Source organism: Staurois parvus, unplaced genomic scaffold, assembly GCF_062004578.1.
Source record: "Staurois parvus isolate SC_StPar_1 unplaced genomic scaffold, SC_StPar_1.0 ptg002178l, whole genome shotgun sequence".
Lineage (NCBI taxonomy): Eukaryota > Metazoa > Chordata > Amphibia > Anura > Ranidae > Staurois > Staurois parvus.
The window spans coordinates 196,535-215,460 of record NW_028319974.1 but is presented as its reverse complement, the minus strand read 5'-3'; the positions used below and the strand labels follow the sequence as shown (position 1 = coordinate 215,460).

At 49.3% G+C, this 18,926-nt stretch overlaps 2 non-coding genes across 2 annotated transcripts; both read right to left on the bottom strand.

Moving 5' to 3' along the window:
• Nucleotides 1-522: 522 nt before the first annotated feature.
• Nucleotides 523-594, bottom strand: TRNAP-AGG (transfer RNA proline (anticodon AGG)). Its single transcript has one exon. It is a non-coding gene; the product is annotated as a tRNA-Pro (tRNA).
• A 10,632-nt stretch (nt 595-11,226) lies between these two features.
• On the bottom strand, nt 11,227-11,298 carry TRNAP-AGG (transfer RNA proline (anticodon AGG)). Its single transcript has one exon. It is a non-coding gene; the product is annotated as a tRNA-Pro (tRNA).
• Nucleotides 11,299-18,926: the final 7,628 nt, after the last annotated feature.

The following is an 18,926-nucleotide window of genomic DNA, read 5'->3' as shown; positions in this document are numbered from 1 at the left end:
GCGTATGGACCCGGGAACGCAGCACAGGGATGGTGGGAGCCCCTTATAATGGGCACAGCGGGCGTACAGACCCGGGAACTCAGCACAGGGATGGCGGGAACCCCTCATAATGGGCACCGCAGGGGTACAGACCCAGGAACTCAGCACAGGGATGGTGGAAACCCCTCATAATGGGCACAGCGGGCGTATGGACCCGGGAACGCAGCACAGGGATGGTGGGAGCCCCTCATAATGGGCACAGCGGGCGTACAGACCCGGGAACTCAGCACAGGGATGGTGGAAACCCCTCATAATGGGCACAGCGGGTGTACAGACCCGGGAACTCAGAAACAAAGATGGTGGGAACCCCTCATAATGGGCACAGCGGGCGTACAGACCCGGGAACTCAGCACAGGGATGGTGGGAACCACCCAGGAGCTCTCCCATTCCCCGCCAGGTTTCACAGTTTGTGGTCTTTTTTTTATTTTCTTTTATTCCTATTTATATTCTGTGTCATTAATCCTTCCAATGATGACAAAACGTGGGCTCGTCCGGGATTTGAACCCGGGACCTCTCGCACCCTAAGCGAGAATCATACCCCTAGACCAACGAGCCGGCTGCATACAGATGTTCATATACTGCCACCTCAGCACAGCCGGTCCCGGGATCAGATTGCAGTCGGTGGGATGGGGGGGGGGAGGGGTCACATTCATACCAGAAGCAGAGTTCTGTGAGGCATTAAGTGGAGCTTCTATTGTGGGGCCCTGTGGAGATGTCGGGGGCCCCTCTCGAGGCCCTCTATGACCACCATTGCCGTGGACTGAGCAGGATACTCCCGCAGTGACCATGTTCCTCTGGTTGATGTCGGATTCTTCGGATTTTTATGAAATATTTTGCACCAATAGATGATCAGACATCGGTGACATTCTTCTGATATAAATCATAAAGGGGAACTCTACAGGAAATGTCCGGATTAAGGATGAGTGGGGGAGGGGGATCTCAGGAAATGTCCGGGAGAGGGATGACAGGGGGTGTCACTGGGGGGAATTGTGAACCATCGCAGGTGTCACTGGGAGGAATTGTGAACCATGGCTGGTGTCACTGGGAGGAATTGTGAACCATGGCTGGTGTCACTGGGAGGAATTGTGAACCATGGCTGGTGTCACTGAGAATTGTGAACCATCGCTGGTGTCACTGAGAATTGTGAACCATCGCTGGTGTCACTGGGAGGAATTGTGAACCATATCTGATGTCACTGGGGGGAATTGTGAACCATCGCTGGTGTCACTGGGAGGAATTGCGAACCATATCTGATGTCACCGGGAGGAATTGTGAACCATCGCAGGTGTCACTGGGAGGAATTGTGAACCATGGCTGGTGTCACTGGGGGGAATTGTGAACCATATCTGATGTCACTGGGGGGAATTGTGAACCATCGCTGGTGTCACTGGGAGGAATTGTGAACCATATCTGATGTCACTGGGAGGAATTGTGAACCATCGCTGGTGTCACTGGAGGAATTGTGAACCATCGCTGGTGATAGTATGTGGGCTTGGTGTGCATTGTGGAAGTGGCGAGAGTAGGGTGATGCAGAGGTAGCAGAGTGCAGAGTAGTGAGGAATGCAGGGGGGACAGTAGTAGTAGTAGGGGGCCAATACAATCTATGTTCTCCATCATACACTCTCTGAGGGCCCCATACAATCTATGTTCTCCATCATACACTCTTTGAGGGCCCCATACAATCTATGTTCTCCAACATACACTCTCTGAGGGCCCTATACAATCTATGTTCTCCATCATACACTCCCTTAGGGCCCCTTACAATCTATGTTCTCCATCATACACTCTCTGAGGGCCCCATACAATCTATGTTCTCCAACATACACTCTCTGAAGGCCCCATACAATCTATGTTCTCCATAATACACTCTCTGAGGGCCCCATACAATCTATGTTCTCCAACATACACTCCCTGAGGGCCCCATACAATCTATGTTCTCCATCATACACTCTCTGAGGGCCCCATACAATCTATGTTCTCCAATATACACTCCCTGAGGGCTCCATACAATCTATTTTCTCCAACATACACTCTCTGAGGGCCTCATACAATCTATGTCCTCCATCATACAGTCTCTGAGGGCCCCATACAATCTATGTCCTCCATCATACGCTCTCTTAGGTCCCCATACAATCTATGTCCTCCATCATACACTCTCTGAGGGCCCCATACAATCTATGTTCTCCATCATACACTCTCTGAGGGCCCCATACAATCTATGTTCTCCATCATACACTCTCTGAGGGCCCCATACAATCTATGTTCTCCAATATACACTCCCTGAGGGCTCCATACAATCTATTTTCTCCAACATATACTCTCTGAGGGCCTCATACAATCTATGTCCTCCATCATACGCTCTCTTAGGTCCCCATACAATCTATGTTCTCCATCATACACTCTCTGAGGGCCTCATACAATCTATGTTCTCCATCATACACTCTCTGAGGGCCTTATACAATCTATGTTCTCCATCATACACTCCCTTAGGGCCCCTTACAATCTATGTTCTCCATCATACACTCCCTGAGGGCCCCTTACAATCTATGTTCTCCATCATACACTCCCTGAGGGCCCCTTACAATCTATGTTCTCCATCATACACTCCCTGAGGGCCCCATACAATCTATTTTCTCCATCATACACTCCCTGAGGGCCCCATACAATCTATGTTCTCCATCATACACTCCCTGAGGGCCCCATACAATCTATGTTCTCCATCATATACTCGCTAACGGCCCTATACAATCTATGTTCTTCATCATACACTTTCTGAGGGCCCCATACAATCTATGTTCTCCATCATACACTCCCTGAGGGCCCCATACAATCTATGTTCTCCATCATACACTCCCTGAGGGCCCTATACAATCTATGTTCTCCATCATGTCGCTCCACTTCCTTAAATTGAACCTCTCCAAAACCGAGTTTCTTGTCTTCCCCCCAGCCCGGACACCACCCCCCATTGATTTCTCCGTCACATCCAACAACGCTACCATCAAACCCGCCCTGCAGGCCAGAGTACTGGGTGTCATTCTGGACTCCAACCTATCCTTCCAGCCCCAAGTCCAATCTTTAACAAACTCGTGCAGACTCCACCTCCGCAACATGCAGACTCCACCTCCGCAACATGCAGACTCCACCTCCGCAACATGCAGACTCCACCTCCGCAACATGCAGACTCCACCTCCGCAACATCGCCAAAATCCGCACGTTCCTAACCCCAGAAACCACTAAACAGCTCATCCACTCCCTCATCATATCACGACTCAACTACTACAACTCCCTCCTCACTGGCCTGCCTCACCACTGGCTATCCCCGCTTCAGTCCATCCTGAATACGGCTGCCAGACTCATTCACCTTTCCAACCGCTCCATCTCCGCCACTCCCCTCTGCCAATCCCTCCACTGGCTTCCGATTGTGCAACGGATCAAATTCAAAATCCTAACACTGACGTACAAAGCCGTCCACCATACTGCCCCGAACTACATCACCGACCTAATATCCAAGTACCGCCCAACACGCACACTCCGCTCCTCACAGGACCTCCTTCTCTCTAGTTCCCTGGTCTCCTCCTCCCATGCCCGCCTCCAGGACTTCTCCAGGGTGTCACCCATCCTCTGGAACTCCCTGCCCCAACCCATCAGATTATCACCTACTCTCCTCTCCTTTAGGCGCACCCTGAAAACCCATCTCTTCAGGGAAGCCTACCCCACCCCCTGCTAACTTGCCGACCTCCTCCACTCTTCCTACCACTCCATCCCCCACAGCTATCTCCTCCTGTACCACCACCCCCTCCCTCCTAGATTGTAAGCTCCAAGGAGCAGGGCCCTCAATCCCCTCATGTATTGTATTGGTATTGTTCTGTCACATGTTCTGTCTCCCTTTGTAATGTACAGCGCTGAGCCAACTATTGGCGCTTTATAAATACTGTATAATAATAATAATAATCATACACTCCCTGAGGGCCCTATACAATCTATGTTCTCCATCATACACTCCCTGAGGGCCCTATACAATCTATGTTCTCCATCATACACTCCCTGAGGGCCCTATACAATCTATGTTCTCCATCATACACTCCCTGAGGGCCCTATACAATCTATGTTCTCCATCATACACTCCCTGAGGGCCCTATACAATCTATGTTCTCCATCATACACTCCCTGAGGGCCCTATACAATCTATGTTCTCCATCATACACTCCCTGAGGGCCCTATACAATCTATGTTCTCCATCATACACTCCCTGAGGGCCCTATACAATCTATGTTCTCCATCATACACTCCCTGAGGGCCCTATACAATCTATGTTCTCCATCATACACTCCCTGAGGGCCCTATACAATCTATGTTCTCCATCATACACTCCCTGAGGGCCCCTTACAATCTATGTTCTCCATCATACACTCCCTGAGGGCCCTATACAATCTATGTTCTCCATCATACACTCCCTGAGGGCCCTATACAATCTATGTTCTCCATCATACACTCCCTGAGGGCCCTTTCACACTAATATGTATGCAGTAATATACATTTTTTGCTTTGATTCCGTCCCTTCTATTTACGTTTTCATCCTGAATGATACATATTGAGGGAGAAACCTTCAGAAGAGTGACGTCATGGTGCAGGTGTTGGTCTCCCCTCTGATGACGTGTGTGGCACGAAAGGCCTGAGGAGGAACCAACACATCGTGACGTCATTGCCACCGGAGCCACGTGGAAGTTCGGCGGCCATCTCAGTGCTGCCTATACTCTGCATTGTACCCTTATTGTAAAACATTTCTGATTGGAATAAAGTTGTTTTCATTACTACATTATGGGCATTCGTTTTGTGGCTCTTTCTATGAGCTATTAAGCCCACAGACAGGGGTGGACTGACAACTCATGGGGCCCCTGGGGCAATAGGGGATCATGGGGCCCCTGTGTCCTCGCCAACACCCAAAAAAGCCTACTAAAAAGCCAATGAAAGGTACCAGGTGCATCTCATGGGGCCCCCTACTGACCCCGGGCCCTCGGGCAGTGCCTGAGTGCTTGAATGGTCAGTCCGCCCCTGCCCACAGATGACCCTCACCTTACCAGTATCCAGAGGAAGTGAGCCCTGTAACCAGCTGAGCACCCATCCAACCTACAGGGGACCTCTGGATCGGCAGATCACTACCTTGAACCCAAGACCTGCTGCTGTGCTGATCAATTCCTTGAAGGAAGCTCACCAGTTACCTGCTATACCCCGCCTGCCTAAGTGGTCCACGGTGGATATATTCACATGCGCATTACCTATGCGCTTCTGGTGAGTGCGCAATTTTACTATTGTTTCCAGGCCAGGGGCGGACTGACCATCTGGAAACTCGGGCACTGCCGAGGGCCCGGGGTCAGTAGGGGGCCCCATGAGATGCCCCTGGTACCTTTTTCATAGGCTTTTTTGAGTTTGGGCAAGGACACAGGGGCCCCATGATCCCCTATTGCCCAGGGGCCCCATGAGTTGTCAGTCCGCCCCTGTTCCAGGCACAAGTTTTCTACTACAAGGAGGGGATCTTATACATATTTTCTGAACTTATTTTGTGAACTTTTTATGAACTTTCAATTCATTTTTACTTCATTTTGACTTACCACATGATTTATTAGCGCTTCACTTCTTATACATACATGGTGCAGGCGTGTTCAATATGATGTAAACAAAGGTGATAAATTCATAAATATATATAAAATCCACTAAATATAAATTATAACCAATAAATAGTTCATAAATAAAGAGATAAAAAAACAGTTCATAAAGTGACTCTGTGCTCCTGTGATAATTAAAGCCGGTGTCTGTGCGTTGATGTAGTAGATAATGCACACTCACCAGACGCGCATATGAAATGCGCCTTTATATCAATGTTACAGATGTCATCAGTATTGGGTCAAGAACTTGGTGGTCTTCCTTCTAAGGAACTGGGTGGTCTTCCCTCTAAGGAACTGGGTGGTCTTCCCTCTAAGGAACTGGGTTGTCTTCCCTCTAAGGAACTGGGTTGTCTTCCCTCTAAGGAACTGGGTTGTCTTCCCTCTAAGGAACTGGGTTGTCTTCCCTCTAAGGAACTGGGTTGTCTTCCCTCTAAGGAACTGGGTTGTCTTCCCTCTAAGGAACTGGGTTGTCTTCCCTCTAAGGAACTGGGTGGTCTTCCCTCTAAGGAACTGGGTTGTCTTCCCTCTAAGGAACTGGGTTGTCTTCCCTCTAAGGAACTGGGTGGTCTTCCCTCTAAGGAACTGGGTGGTCTTCCCTCTAAGGAACTGGGTGGTCTTCCCTCTAAGGAACTGGGTGGTCTTCCCTCTAAGGAACTGGGTGGTCTTCCCTCTAAGGAACTGGGTGGTCTTCCCTCTAAGGAACTGGGTGGTTTTCCCTCTAAGGAACTGGGTTGTCTTCCTTCTAAGGAACTGGGTGGTCTTCCCTCTAAGGAACTGGGTTGTCTTCCTTCTAAGGAACTGGGTGGTCTTCCCTCTAAGGAACTGGGTGGTTTTCCCTCTAAGGAACTGGGTGGTCTTCCCTCTAAGGAACTGGGTGGTCTTCCCTCTAAGGAACTGGGTTGTCTTCCTTCTAAGGAACTGGGTGGTCTTCCCTTTAAGGAACTGGGTTGTCTTCCTTCTAAGGAACTGGGTTGTCTTCCTTCTAAGGAACTGGGTGGTCTTCCTTTTAAGGAACTGGGTGGTCTTCCTTTTAAGGAACTGGGTGGTCTTCCCTCTAAGGAACTGGGTTGTCTTCCCTCTAAGGAACTGGGTTGTCTTCCCTCTAAGGAATTGGGTGGTCTTCCCTCTAAGGAACTGGGTTGTCTTCCTTCTAAGGAACTGGGTGGTCTTCCTAAGGAACTGGGTGGTCTTCCTTCTAAGGAACTGGGTTGTCTTCCTTCTAAGGAACTGGGTTGTCTTCCTTCTAAGGAACTGGGTGGTCTTCCTTTTAAGGAACTGGGTGGTCTTCCTTTTAAGGAACTGGGTGGTCTTCCCTCTAAGGAACTGGGTTGTCTTCCCTCTAAGGAACTGGGTTGTCTTCCCTCTAAGGAATTGGGTGGTCTTCCCTCTAAGGAACTGGGTTGTCTTCCTTCTAAGGAACTGGGTGGTCTTCCTTCTAAGGAACTGGGTGGTCTTCCTTCTAAGGAACTGGGTGGTCTTCCTTCTAAGGAACTGGGTGGTCTTCCTTCTAAGGAACTGGGTGGTCTTCCTTCTAAGGAACTGGGTGGTCTTCGTTCTAAGGAACTGGGTGGCCTTCCTTTTAAGGAACTGGGTGGTCTTCCCTCTAAGGGATGGTAGGTCATCAGACAGGATCCGTTTGGGTTTATGTGAATGATCCTTGTCCGTCAGGGTTCCCTTTAAGGGATGAGACTGGTATTGCTCCCTGGGTGGTGTTCCCTTTAATAACTGCGGGGATCCCTCCTGAGGTAGTATGATCTGGGAATGGAAGACTCCCCCCAGGGGGGACAGAACAAAGGGATGTCCATAGTGTAGCAAGGTTAAAATGAGGCGTATCAGAACCAAAAGAGTTAAAATAGATGCATCCTAATGAACATTAGAGTGTAAGCTGATGTTCCCTGTACAGGGGACTAACCGTCTGGTATTCAAAGATGGCCACCGGAGCTCCACGTTGCTCCGGCGGCGTGACGTCACGGCGTGATATGGCTCCTCCTGACGCGTATTGTGCTCAAGCACGTCTTCAGAGGGGGGTCGCCAATCCTTGTTCCATATGATCATGTTATGTTTTTGTGGACCTGTTTGTAGCTCTACAAATGTACAAATTCCTGGCATGTCACCAGTCCGTGTCCCCAATCCCCACCACACCAGTCACACGATGACCTCGCGCTGTTCTGGTAACTGTATGCAAACAAAAAAAAGAAAAAAAAATTTAATTTGTAATTTTCCAACAAATTTGTGACAAAAAAGGAAACTTCAAAAGAACTCGCCTTGCTTCTTACTAAATATCTCGGGCTACAATAAGAACTGCACAGCACTGACACTAATGCAGGCCGTAGATGGGTCCAATACCGGCCGTTTAAAAAAAAAAAAAAAAATCAGTCGTTCAATCGGCCAACGTTACCACCAACGGTAAAAAAATCGGCCGATTTTCGTCCCGTCTACAGCCGGCAATTTTACTTCTGTCCCTGCAGAGAGCTCCGCTATTATATTTTACATGAAAGTCTTGCGGTTGCAACAATGTATCCATTTGTATCCATTTCAGATACAGATGTTTTTATTCGGATACAAATAGATACATTGTTGCAACCGCAAGACTTTTCATATAAAATATAATAGCGGACTGGAATTCTTCATTCTTCTACTTTTTTTTCTTCTTCTTTTCCTTCTTTTTCTTTTTTCTGCTTCTTCTTTTTCTTCCTCTTCTTTTTCTTCTTTTTTTCTGCTTCCTCTTTTTCTTCTTCTTCCTATTCTTTCTTCTTCTTCTTCCTCTTTTTTCTTTTTCTTCTTCTTTTTTCCTCTTTTTCTTCTTCTTCTTTTTTTCTGCTTCTTCTTATTTCTACTTCTTCTTTTCTTCTTCTCTTCTTTCTTCTTTTTTTCTTCTTCTACTTGTTTTTCTTCTTCTTTCTTCTTCCTCTTCTTCTTCTGCTTCTTCTTTTTTCTTCTTCTTCTGCTTCTTTTTTTTTTCTACTTCTCCTCCTTCTTCTTCTTCTTCTTCCTCTTCTTCTTTTTTCTTCTTCTTCTTCTCTCTTCTTCTTTTTCTTCCTCTTCTTTTTCTTCTTCGTCTTCTCCTTTTTTCTTTCTTTTCTTCTTCTTTTTTTCTGCTTCTTCTACTTCTTTTTCCTCTTCTTCTTTTTTCTTCTTCTTCTTCTGCTGCTTCTTCTTATTTCTTCTTTTTTCTTCTTCTTCCTCTTCTTCTTTCTTCTTCCTCCTCCTCCTTCTTCTTCTTCTCGGCTCATGTCCAAATTTTTTAGCGGTAAAACGATCAGCAGATCGTCAAAATCGGCCGCGATTTTTCCAACTTGACCGATAAAAAAAATGTGCCACAACCCCGAAAATCGGCTGATTTTCGACCCGTCTATGGCCTGCATTAGGCACATAGAGAAGTTTTGTGTACATAAACATTCATACAAGTAATAAATGCCGACACGTATGTTCAAAAAGCGCATATATGATCTACCACGTTAGAGAATATTTTGTATCAAAAAGTAATAAACACAACATTAGAATGAACAAGAAGTGCTGTGCGGTCATATGTAACATTTCATATAATGGCCCAACAAGGAGACCACCAAGTTAGAAGTCTCCACATCAAGCCCACCGTGAGAAGTCCTCAGCGCCGATCCTTCACCAGAACACAGACATAGAGCCCAGCAAGACACTCCGACCCTAAAGGACCAGCACAGATCGTTCTTCAGGGTGGAGAGGATCAATGTCTGACACAAGCCATGTTTGAAAGTCGCCCAGCACACGGAACCCAAGATAAGACTTGTAGTGTATGAAGCACAGGGTTGGTGGGAATAATGGGCACAGCGGGTGTACAGACCTGGAAACTTGGCACAGGGATGGTGGGAACCCCTCATAATGGGCACAGCGGGTGTACAGACCTGGAAACTTGGCACAGGGATGGTGGGAACCCCTCATAATGGGCACCACGGGGGTACAGACCCGGGAACTTGGCACAGGGATGGTGGGAACCCCTCATAATGGGCACAGCGGGTGTACAGACCTGGAAACTTGGCACAGGGATGGTGGGAACCCCTCATAATGGGCACCACGGGGGTACAGACCCGGGAACTTGGCACAGGGATGGTGGGAACCCCTCATAATGGGCACAGCAGGTGTACAGACCCGGGAACTCGGCACAGGGATGGTGGGAACCCCTCATAATGGGCACAGCGGGTGTACAGACCCAGGAACTTGGCACAGGGATGGTGAGAACCCCTCATAATGGGCGCCACGGGTGTACAGACCCGGGAACTCGGCACAGGGATGGTGGGAACCCCTCATAATGGGCACAGCGAGTGTACAGACCCGGGAACTCGGCACAGGGATGGTGACAACCCCTCATAATGGGCACAGTGGGTGTACAGACTCGGGAACTCGGAACAGGGATGGTGGGAACCCCTAATAATGGGCACCGCGGGGGTACAGACCCGGGAACTCGGCACAGGGATGGTGACAACCCCTCATCATAATGGGCACAGCGGGTGTACAGACCCGGGAACTCGGCACAGGGATGGTGGGAACCCCTCATAATGGGCACAGCGGGTGTACAGACCCGGGAACTCGGAACATGGATGGTGGGAACCCCTAATAATGGGCACTGCGGGGGTACAGACCCGGGAACTCGGCACAGGGATGGCGGGAACCCCTCATAATGGGCACAGCGGGTGTAGAGAACCGGGAACTTGGCACAGGGATGGTGGGAACTCCTCATAATGGGCACAGCCCCGGCAACTCAGCACAGGGATGATGGGAACCCCTCATAATGGGCACAGCGGGTGTACAGACATGGGAACTCAGCACAGGGATGGTGGGAACCCCTCATAATGGGCACAGCCGGTGTACAGACCCAGGAACTCAGCACAGGGATGGTGGGAACCCCTCATAATGGGCACAGCGGGTGTACAGACATGGGAACCCCTCATAATGGGCACAGCCGGTGTACAGACCTGGGAACTCAGCACAGGGATGGTGGGAACCCCTCATAATGGGCACAGCGGGCGTACAGACATGGGAACTCAGCACAGGGATGGTGGGAACCCCTGATTATGGGCACAGCGGGTGTACAGACCTGGGAACTCGGCACAGGGATGGTGACAACCCCTCATAATGGGCACAGCGGGTGTATAGACCCAGGAACCCGGCACAGGGATGGTGGGAACCCCTCATAATGGGCACAGCGGGTGTACAGACCCAGGAACTCAGAACACGGATGGTGGGAACCCCTAATAATGGGCACCGCGGGGGTACAGACCCGGAAACTCGGCACAGGGATGGCGGGAACCCCTCATAATGGGTACAGTGGGTGTACAAACCCAGGAACTCAGCACAGGGATGGTGGTGTTTGAGGATTTCTCTCTCCATTATCTTCAAAGTACTGAAATGTCTGGACTGATCCCTCCAGTTCTGAGGTTTCTGCTCTCCCATTCCCCGCCAGGTTTCACAGTTTGTGGTCCTTTTTTTCATTTTCTTTTATTCCTATTTGTATTCTGTGTCATTAATCCTTCCAATGATGACAAAACGTGGGCTCGTCCGGGATTTGAACCCGGGACCTCTCGCACCCTAAGCGAGAATCATACCCCTAGACCAACGAGCCGGCTGAATACAGATGTTCATATACTGCCACCTCAGCACAGCCGGTCCCGGGATCAGATTGCAGAGTCAGCCCAGCGGCGGGGGAGGGGGGATGGGGGGATGAATGAAGACATCAGTCCCTCCGATTCCAGCTGCACAGAAGGCAATGAGATGATTTTATATTTGATGATTGGAGATCGGAGGAGGAAGATTGTGCGCTGGAAGTAAATCATAATATCACCTTTATTTCCTGATATAAATCATGAAAAGAAAACAAAATCTTCCAAGAATTCTACCTGAAATGCATGTTTTTTTGGCTTTTGTTTTTTCTTTTTGTGTATTTCGGACGATTTCATTGATTCGATCCCTTTTGCCTCTTCAATATGCCGAATGTAGATTGTCCCCCATCATGGGAAAGCTGAAAGCCAATCTTAGATTTTGCCTACCCTGATCCCTCCCCTCCCCTCCCCCGTCATCAGCGTGATAATGACGGGTTTATATATGTTTTTACTAATGCTGCCCGAAATGAGAACTTTTCCCCAAACCGGAAATTCCGGATTCCCAACACAGAAATAGACTCCCAGAAGTGAGTCCCCCCCTCCCCCGGACTGTATACAATGTGTATATATATATATATAGTATCTCCTAGAAGTGAGTCCCCCCCTCCCCCGGACTGTATACAATGTGTATATATATATATAGTATCTCCCAGAAGTGAGTCCCCCCCTCCCCCGGACTGTATACAATGTGTATATATATATATATATAGTATCTCCCAGAAGTGAGTCCCCCCCTCCCCCGGACTGTATACAATGTGTGTATATATATATATATATATATATATATATATATATATATATATATATATATATATATATACACATACATACATACATACATACATACATACATACACACACACACACACACACACACACACACACACACACACACACACACACACACACACACACACAGTATCTCCCAGAAGTGAGTCCCCCCCTCCCCCGGACTGTATACTAATATATACATATATATATATATATATATATTATACAGTCCGGGGGAGGGGGGGACTCACTTCTGGGAGATACTGTATATATATATATATATATACATTGTATACAGTCCGGGGGAGGGGGGGACTCACTTCTGGGAGATATATATATATACATTGTATACAGTCCGGGGGAGGGGGGACTCACTTCTGGGAGATATATATATATATATATACATTGTATACAGTCCGGGGGAGGGGGGGACTCACTTCTGGGAGATATATATATACACACACACAGTACCCCCCAGAAGTGAGTCCCCCCCTCCCCCGGACTGTATACAATGTATATATATATATATATCTCCCAGAAGTGAGTCCCCCCTCCCCCGGACTGTATACAATGTATATTATACAGTGGGGACTCACTTCTGGGAGATACTATATATACAGTGAAGGAAATGTGTATTTGCTCCCCTCTGATGCTGAATGTTCACCCCTCACACAGAAATGATCGGTCTAACAATGGAATGTTCGCCCCTCACACAGAAATGATCGGTCTAACAATGGAATGTTCGCCCCTCACACAGAAACGATCGGTCTAACAATGGAATGTTCGGTGTAACACTGAGAGACAGAATACAACAACAAATTCAGCAGAAATGCGTCTAACAAATGATGACTGATCTGCATGTTCATGAGGGAAAGAAGGATTTGATCCCCTATCATTCAGCAGGATTTCTGGCTCCCAGGTGTCTTTCATACAGGTAACAAGCTGAGATTAGCAGCACTCCCTTTAAGAGACTGCTTCTAATCTCAGCTTGTTACCTGTATGAGAGACACCTGGGAGCCAGAAATCCTGCTGAATGATAGGGGATCAAATCCTTCTTTCCCTCATGAACATGCAGATCCGTCATCATTTGTTAGACGCATTTCTGCTGAATTTGTTGTTGTATTCTGTCTCTCAGTGTTACACCGAACATTCCATTGTTAGACCGATCGTTTCTGTGTGAGGGGCGAACATTCCATTGTTAGACCGATCATTTCTGTGTGAGGGGCGAACATTCCATTGTTAGACCGATCATTTCTGTGTGAGGGGCGAACATTCAGCATCAGAGGGGGGCAAATACACATTTCCTTCACTGTATATACACATTGTATACAGTCTGGGGGAGGGGGGACTCACTTCTGGGGGATACTGTATATATATATATACACATTGTATACAGTCCGGGGGAGGGGGGGACTCACTTCTGGGGGATACTGTATATATATATATATATATTGTATAGTTATATTATATCCAACTTTTTAATGAATATCAGGAATTTAAATGAATATAAATTTATTTTCAGCACCTTTTTTGGCCAATAGGCTGCTTTCATACTGAGCAGTTTCTGCAGCGCTTTTGCTTCTAAGTAAAAAAAAAAAAAGGTGCAAGAAAAGCTCAAGAAAAATGCATCCCTTTAAATTCAATGTATGACTTCACACTGCTCCCTTGTGCTTCCCTTGCGGTGTTAAAAATCCTGCTTTCCGCATTTTTTTGGTGCATATTTGGTGAGGTTTAAAAAAAAAAAAATGCACCAAAAACACACCTCCCCATTGAGGCCTGGTTCACACCAATGCGTCTTTTAGGGCTTTTTTTTTTTTTTTGCAGAAACGCACTACAGTCCATTTAACATGGTCTCCTATGGGCCAAGGTCACCTCTAGGCTTTTTTCAGCCGCTGCGTTTTTGGAAAGGTCGGGGACTTTTTATTAAGCGCAAACCATTGAGGTTTTTTGGTTCAATAGACTTCATTGGAGACGCTGCAGAAAAAAAGGCATGTAGTGTGATTTTTACACGTTTTCATGCGTTTGCTGCGTTTTTGATGCACTTTCCATTTTTAATCTGCCCAGCAACAAGTTGGCCAAAAAAAAATAATCACAAACACAAAACTCACAGCAAAACAGACAAAAAGCAAACTGCGTGGAGGTCAGACTGTGGAGGCTGTAGGGTGTAAGGCGGGCCGGAGGTCAGACTGTGGAGGTTGGGAGGCTGTAGGGTGTACAGCGGGCTGGAGGTCAGACTGTGGAGGTGGGGAGGCTGTAGGGTGTACGGCGGGCTGGAGGTCAGACTGTGGAGGTGGGGAGGCTGTAGGGTGTACAGCGGGCTGGAGGTCAGACTGTGGAGGTGGGGAGGCTGTAGGGTGTACGGCGGGCTGGAGGTCAGACTGTGGAGGTGGGGAGGCTGTAGGGTGTACGGCGGGCTGGAGGTCAGACTGTGGAGGTGGGGAGGCTGTAGGGTGTACGGCGGGCTGGAGGTCAGACTGTGGAGGTGGGGAGGCTGTAGGGTGTACGGCGGGCTGGAGGTCAGACTGTGGAGGTGGGGAGGCTGTAGGGTGTACAGCGGGCTGGAGGTCAGACTGTGGAGGTGGGGAGGCTGTAGGGTGTACAGCGGGCTGGAGGTCAGACTGTGGAGGTGGGGAGGCTGTAGGGTGTACAGCGGGCTGGAGGTCAGACTGTGGAGGTGGGGAGGCTGTAGGGCGTACGGTGGGCCGGAGGTCAGACTGTGGAGGTGGGGAGGCTGTAGGGTGTACGGCGGGCTGAAGGTCTGGGTTCCTCCCCAAAAAAATTATAGGGGACATAACTACCACTTTAAGGAGGAACTTCCTCCTCCCAGTGATAACAGTCCATGTGGTCCTCACCTTCGGTGTTTTGTTATTCTGCATAAATATACCTACAGGTCAGCGGATCCAGCATGGTTCTCCCTCACACCTCTAGGAGTCTAGTAGAAGTCTAGAGCGCAGGAGTCACAGGGGTCACAGGGGTCACTGGCCTACAATTCAAAAGGGTTTCTGGAGACATAGGAGTCATGGAGTTGCTGAAAGGAACATGAATCATGGGGTTACTGGCAACGCAGGAGTCACAGGGGTCACTGGAGGCAAAGGAGTCACAGGGGTCACTGGAGGCAAAGGGGTCTCTGGCCTAGGATTCAAAGGGGTTGCTGGAGACACAGAAGTCATAGGGATCACTGGCCTATAAGTCACATGGGTTGCTGGAGGCTCAGGAGTCAAAGGGGCCACTGGCCTAGGAGTCACAGGCATTGCTGGAGGCTCAGGAGTCACAGGGGTCACTGGAGGCACAGGAGTCACAGGGGTCACTGACCTAGGATGCAAAGGGGTTGCAGGAGTTGCTGGTGGCACAGGAGTCACAGGGGTTGCTGAAAGGAACAGGGGTCACAGGGGTCGTTGGAGACACAGGAGTCACAGGGGTGAATGGAGGCAAAGTAGTCAGAGGGGTCTCTGGCCTAGGATTCACAGGGGTTGCTGGAGACACAGGGGTCACTTACCTAGGAGTCACAGGGGTTGCCGAAAGGAACAGGGGTCACAGGGATTACTGGAGGCACAGGGTTTCTGGAGACACAGGAGTCACAGGGGTTGCTGGAAAACAGAAAGTCATAAGGGTCACAGGAGTAAAAAGTACGGAGATACTAGAAAGAAAAGGAACCCATTGGAGGAAAGGGTGGGGGAGGGGTTGAACCCAGATGAAATATAGATAAAACCTTCCCCATCCCCCCTCTCTGAGGTTCGGCATGCTTACCTCCGGTGTTTTCCATAATGGCGTCACTTTGTAACCTCTCAGCTCATCACTTCCAGAGAGCCCTTATCTCCCCCGTCGTTGTGCGTTTCCATCTTCTCATTTCATCCATTGGCATCCTTCCAAGCCCATACAAAACACGATCTGGTTGTCACCTTCTGGGATGTTCTCGCTCTTCTAAATCAAAATAAAAGCAGTTTTAAGTCTTATTTTTCGGGGCGCTAACTTTACGTTGGTCCCGATTTCAGAATGTATTCTCCTTGCCGATCATCTACCCTCAATTTCCCAGGAAATGGATGAAGATAAATGATCTGAGGTGGGCCCATCAATGGACGAGTATACGTCTAGTAGGTGGACCCGTACCCTCCAAAGGCAGATTCCCTGTCCGTATATTTCAGGATTTTGTATTGTCGGCTCGCCTCGTATCCATTCTCATTCCCGTGACAGTTCCTGGAATTGTACGGGGCTCCATTCTTCACCCATAGCAGCCTTGTCATGAGGAGTTCATTATGAATCATACATCCACACAAAGCTCATATCCACCGTCCGACGGTGAAGGTTCAGTGACATCACATTCCGGGACTATCCATTGGGGCTTTTGAGGAAAATGAGAAAAGTAAAGGGGTGCCATCTTCAGGTGAATCCCCGATTGCAGATTTGGGAAAACAGCCGAATTCCCACACATGATGTGTGAAAGGGTTTCTAATTCTTGTCTGATTCATAAACCTCTGCCAGACAGTACAGCCAGGAGGGTGACACCACTTTCTGCATGGAAATGAAAGCCCGTCTTGATAAGGAGAAACGGCAATCTCTGCTGACCGCTGAAGGAAAAAAGCACCGAGGACCAGAGGGGTATTTACCGCAAGGCAAAAAAGGCATTTGCCTAGGGCAGCAAATTTCAGGGGGGCAACATTGCCCCCAGAAGAAGGGACACACGTGGCAGGGATGGGGACCTGGTGTGGCTCCCCCATGGAATCCTAGGAGGCTGCTGGAGGGTGTAGATGTCAGGAATCAAGGAATGACCAGAAAGGTGTGGACTGACACAGGGAAATGCAGGTCTCAGGTACAGTAATAATACAGTTTATTATTAGCCACCCAGATATATATATATAAACGCACAGTGAACAATCCAACCTTCCAACGAAGCAGGAACACAGGCGTAGTCAGGGCTGGAGAGGTGGAACGGTCAGGCCGGCCGTAGGGTTCTGTAACGACTGCCTGGTGGTACCTCTAGCGGTCCTCAGGGCAGGATTCCCCAGGGCGCGGAGTCTAAGCCCCAGTCTGCCTTTTCACCAGAGCCCCTGATGGTGGGGATGGACTTGGCGCAGGACTGAGACCAGGTTGCGGCCCCTGAGTACACCTGCTAGTGGTAGAGGGATCCGCCAGAGGTATGTGCAGATACGGCTGGATCCGTGCAGGATGGATGGATGGCAGAGTAGTTAGCGTGGTCAGACAAGCCGGGTCGGTAACGGTGGAGGCAGATCAGTACAGAGCAGCAGGCAAAGAGTAAACGGGTCACAAGCCAAGGTACAGCAACAGGAGGTCAAACATCATAGGAGTAGGCAGAAGAATAGTCAGGGATGAGCCAGTAGTCAGAACAGGAGATGGTCAACAGAGATCAGGATCAAGCCGGGTCAGCAACAAAGCAGGAACACAGGATACAGGTACAGAGGCTCATGGGAAACCATACACCAAGGCCCAGAGCACAGGCCTGGTCATGCCTTATATACACCTTTCTACAATCAGCCCCAGGTTTGGCTGATTGTGAGCTTCTGGCTGCTAAGAGCACCCGCTGGTCAGCTCTGGTACTGCAGCCCACACGGCAGGTGAGTCCCACCACCAGTGCTGAGAGCACCCGCTGGTCAGCTCTGGTACTGCAGCCCACACGGCAGGTGAGTCCCACCACCAGTGCTGAGAGCACCTGCTGGTCAGCTCTGGTACTGCAGCCCACACGGCAGGCGAGTCCCACCACCAGTGCTGAGAGCACCTGCTGGTCAGCTCTGGTACTGCAGCCCACACGGCAGGCGAGTCCCACCACCAGTGCTGAGTCCATTCCTGACAGTAAACTTCTCGCAAAAGGAAGGAAGACACTGGGCTTGGCTCCGGGGATGGCCGACTTCCACTATTGGTCTCTCTACATAACACGGGATGGTCCAATGTGACAGGAAAAGTAAACTGGGACAATAGGTGCACTCCCAGTGACCACGTCAAAGGGAGGGGGTTCTGTCACCCAGAGCTCATAGCCTGGTCATGAAGGTGCTGGCTGGGCAAAAAAAGTGTCCACTAACAGCCAAGAGACACAATGAGGTGTCGCCTTCCTTGCCTGGCAATAGAGACTCAATGTTGGGCGGCAGGAGTGGAGTAAGACCAAGAGCTCGTTGCATGCTCCCAACAACCTACACAATATACAGTGGGGCAAAAAAGTATTTAGTCAGCCACCAATTGTGCAAGTTCTCCCACTTAAAAAGCAAGGCTACATCACCGGGGTCTCCCAGCTGCCTCTGGGAAGACTACATCACCAGGACCTCTCAGCTGCTCCCTAGGAAGGCTACATCACCGGGGTCTCCCAGCTACCTCTGAGAAGGCTACATCACCAGGACCTCTCAGCTGCCCCAGCAAGGCTACATCACCGGGATCTCCCAGCTGCCTCTGGGAAGGCTACATTACCAGGACCTCTCAGCTTCCCCCTGGGAAGGCTACATCACCGGGGGTCTCCCAGCTGCCTCTGAGAAGATTACATCACCAGGACCTCTCAGCTGCCCCCTGGGAAGGCTACATCACCGGGGTCTCCCAGCTGCCTCTGCGAAGGCTACATCACCAGGACCTCTCAGCTGCCCCCTGGGAAGTTTATATCACCAAAGTCTCCCAGCTGCCCCAGCAAGGCTACATCACCGGGGACTCCCAGCTGCCCCTTGGGAAAGGCTAATTCACCAGGACCTCCAGGGACCTCTCGTGTGCAAACTGCGAGATCCCATGAGATGTGACTATTGGGTGACGTAACGACACTCACTTTGCTAAATCCATGGCAAAGGTCACACATGCACAAACTGTGCCAGACTTCATAAAGTGCATGTAT